Source organism: Oncorhynchus kisutch, linkage group LG30, assembly GCF_002021735.2.
Source record: "Oncorhynchus kisutch isolate 150728-3 linkage group LG30, Okis_V2, whole genome shotgun sequence".
Taxonomy (NCBI): Eukaryota; Metazoa; Chordata; class Actinopteri; order Salmoniformes; family Salmonidae; genus Oncorhynchus; species Oncorhynchus kisutch.
In genome coordinates this window covers 35,158,903-35,163,129 of record NC_034203.2, presented here as the reverse complement: position 1 = coordinate 35,163,129, position 4,227 = coordinate 35,158,903, and the positions used below count along the sequence as shown (strand labels likewise).

At 38.6% G+C, this 4,227-nt stretch overlaps 1 non-coding gene across 1 annotated transcript; it reads right to left on the bottom strand.

Annotated features, from left to right (window-relative positions):
- Nucleotides 1-3,656: 3,656 nt before the first annotated feature.
- On the bottom strand, nt 3,657-3,727 carry trnat-ugu (transfer RNA threonine (anticodon UGU)). The gene has a single exon. It is a non-coding gene; the product is annotated as a tRNA-Thr (tRNA).
- Nucleotides 3,728-4,227: the final 500 nt, after the last annotated feature.

Sequence of the window (4,227 nt, the reverse complement as noted above, 5' to 3'; positions counted from 1 at the left end):
CCAAACCATACTACACTATTGAACAACGCAACCAAACTACACTATTTATAGCGCAACCAAACCATACTACACTATTGAATAATGCAACCAAACCATACTACACTATTTATAATACAACCAAACCATACTACACTACTGAATAATGCAACCAAACCATACTACATTATTGAATAACGCAACCAAACAATACTACACTATTGAATAATGCAACCAAACCACACTACACTATTGAATAATGCAACCAAACCACACTACACCTTTTATAATGCAACAATTCACAAGAATGTACGTATATGAAAGGGTTTATTTTCTGTCCCATTCGTTCAATCAATGTCCAATTTACAGTAGCTATTACATTGAAATAATACCATCCTATTGTTTGAGGAGAGTGCACAGTTATGAGTTTGAAAATGTATTAACAAACCAAACCAATAAAAATGTAATTGGATCAGTCTAAACTGTGCACATACACTGCTGCCATCTAGTGGCTAAAATGTTAATTGTGCTTAAACTGTAATATTACATTGTGGCCTTTCTCTTGCATTTCAAAGATGATTTAAAAAACGCATGTATTTTTCTTTGTATTATCTTTAACCAGCTCTAATGTGTTATGTTCTCCTACATATATTTCACATTTCCACAAACCTCAGTGTGTTTCCATTCAAATGGTATCAAGAATATGCATATCCTTGCTTCAGATCCTGAGCTACAGGCAGTGAGATTTGGGTATGTCATTTTAGGCGGAAATTGAAAAAAAGGGTCCAATGCTTTAACCCCTTTATTTTAGTTGGCACAAAACTACCTCCATACTTCCATTTGTTTGTATTCGTTTGTATAGGTTACCTTCAGACGAGTCCCATCTTGGCCTTTTTTTTTACATCAACAGTTGTCACAAAGTTATTTTACACCAGAGAAACCCAGGACAACCGGGTGATGTCATATCCTGTTCCTGTTTAGGCACCTGGCCAGCCGAGTGCAGGTGGGCTCTCCCGTTAACATAAGGCTCTTGGTGCTCCTGCCCCAAATACACACAGGTACACAGGTACACACACAGACACACACTATTAGTAATGTTCCCCTATTTCCATGTTTGTGTGTATGTGTGTTGTGTGTCAGAGCTGAGGGATGATAAGCCAGTCTTTTCTGAAGAGTGATCTAGTGTGGGAGGAGGACATGCAAGATGCAAGTCCCTGGACAGAAAGGTGACAAATGAGTCTTTCCCTACACCCTACCATTACCCCCTACTCTCACCTTGGCCTCTTACTCTTAAACCACTGACCCCTAAGTTCCCAACATGACTTGACGTGAAGGATACACACAGTGGCTGTGTCTCAATAGTCTAGTAACTTCCTCTCACAGGCACATTAGTGAGGACAATACTCTTCTGTTTTTATGGATGTTTTGTATTTTATTTTGTGATACTGTTTTAACTGCCTACTATTTTTGTTTGTATGACCTGCACTGAAACAAATCCCAATGATCTCTGTTGCGACGGCAACCACAAGAGTTACAGTTGGTGGGAATAAAATAACATTTATTATTTCATGTATTGTATATTTTCCATGCTTTTTTCTGTTAAGAACTTTATCCACGAGTGTAACTGCTAGTTTGCTTTGGCTCTGATGTGATCACCCCACACATTTGTAAGGATAACGTTCTAAATTAATGTAACACTATGCCTGTATGATCTGGTTTCTGAATGCAATACTTTGCTGAGCCTACTTTCAACTGGCTTTTACCAAATAAGACAGGACAACAGGGTTTAGGTGTCCATTAAACGTGAACCTTTACGTCTGATTCGACCACAAAGGATTTAGGACCACAGGCCTGTCTTGGGAAGCTGAACAAGGGAGTACTGTACTTTCTATAGTCCTTGTCTATAATGTTGCTAAACCTGTGTTTTTAACACATGTCCTTTTGGATGTACAAGGACTATCAGCTAAATGAAACATAAATGACAAAAGATTACAGTGTCACCTACACACAGAGGCCACCACTGCAGGAAGGGAGTCAGCTGCAAGAACCACTTCCTCTACCTTGCTCTAAACCCTTTTGAGGGAAGAGGCCTCTTCCTCCCCGCAGCTTAAAACAGACTAAAACAAACATTTATCATTGTTCAGTTGTATTCCAGGGAGGTTAGAGAAATGATCTAGATTGTCTATGAGGCTGTGCAGCGATCCAAATGGTGGTTTTAAAAGAAAGCATGAGTCCTCAGCATACAATGACACCTTTGTTTTTAAGCCCCGGATTTCTATCCCCTTGATTTTATTGTTGGATCTGATTTTAATAGCTAACATTTCGATGGCCATAATAAAGATATGTCGATAGTTGACAACCTTGTTTCACTTCTCTTGACAGTAATACCCTTTCCCCACAACATCCGGTGAAATTGAGAGCCCAAATTCAAATGACAAAGTCATAATATTAAACATTCATGAAGATAGAAGTGGTGTCATATCATTTAAAAGCTTAACTGCTTGTTAATCCAAATGCGTTCCAGATTTCAAAAAGGCTTTACGGCGGAAGCATACCATGTGATTATCTGAGGACAGCGCACCACATCAAAAATTTTTTCAACCAGCACAGGCTTCACAGAATCGCAAATAGCGATGAAATAAATCACTTACCTTTGAAGATCTTCCTCTGTTTGCAATCCCAAGGGTCCCAGCTACACAATGAATGTGCGTTTTGTTTGATCAAGTCCTTCTTTATATCCAAAAAGTTAGTTTTAGTTGGCGCCATTGATTTCAGTAATCACTCCTTCAACATGCATACAAAGGAATCCAAAAGCTACGGTAAACTTTGTTCATACAAGTCAAACAATGTTCTATTCAATCCTCAGGTACCCTAATTTGTAAATAAAGGATAAACCTCCAGACAGAAAGAACGGTTTTCAATAGGAAAGGAAAATAACGAAGAGCGCACCCTCATTCATGGGCGCCAAAAGCCTACTTTTCCTTTGAGCTCCATTGGGAAAAACTACTATTACTTGTTCGTATTATTTCAACAAACAAGCCTGAAACCCTGTTTAAAGACTGTTGACATCTAGTGGAATCCATAGGTACAGCAATCTGGGAGGAATTTTTATATACAGACCCATAGACTTGCATTGGAAAGGCTTCTTAGCGCCAAAAAATAAAACGATTTCTGGATGGTTTTTCCTTGGGTTTTCGCCTGCCATATGAATTCTGTTATACTCACAAACATTATTTTAACCGTTTAAAAATTCAAAGTGTTTTCCATCAAATTCTACCAATTATGCATTTCTAGCTTCTGGGCCTGAATAACAGGTGTTTACTTTGGGCACGTCAGTCAGGCAGAAATTCAGAATACTGCCCCCTATCCTTAAGAAGTTTTAATACTTCTCAGAAGTAGACTTATTTACTATACTGAACAAAATATATACGCAACATGCACACACGCTACAATTTTTTTTTTTACTGAGTTTACGTTAATATAAGGAAAAGTTCAAGTTAATGTTGTTATTCTTCACATGCATCACTGGATTACATGACCTCTGCTACTCCTGTCTCTAGTTTCAGCACTTTTAAAATCATGATGGGCAGCCCAGGACGAATCGGCAAATGGTTACTCCCACCCTTTGCAGCACTGTGTAAAGTTTCAGATGAATGTCACAGAGGGTAGAGTCAAAATCAAGGCCCCAGTGAGAATTGAACTCACGACCCTGGTTTACAAGACCAGGCTCTAACCACTGAGCTATGGAGCCATACAGCTATGTATGAATAATTGAACGTTATAAAGACACCCCGTCATACAGTTAAAAAAGAGACACACCTAAGTAACCAAACATGCAGCTTTCCCAGTCTGGCTCCTACAGTAAAAGCAGATTCCTTGACATCCTTTGTTATACTTTAATGACAACTCTCCCAGGTCTATGTGACCCAGAGGCAGGTCTGGTCTAGTGGTCATCATTCTTCAGAATTCTCCTTTAATAGTCTCCTCTCTCCTTTCATTGTCTCCTCTCTTAATGACCATCTATTTTGTTATTTTAGGGGTAGATCAGCTTTAATACTGCTGCAGATAGATGAGTGTCGTTCCATGTAACTGTCTGCATCATTTCCATCCCCATACATTTTTTTTTTACAAACATTCCATTATATTATTTTCCCTTAACCCTACACCCCTCCCCTAATTGGAGAAATTAATGGACATCAATACTTAGACTTCTACTTCTAGCTTATACATACTATAACATATTAGGGACAC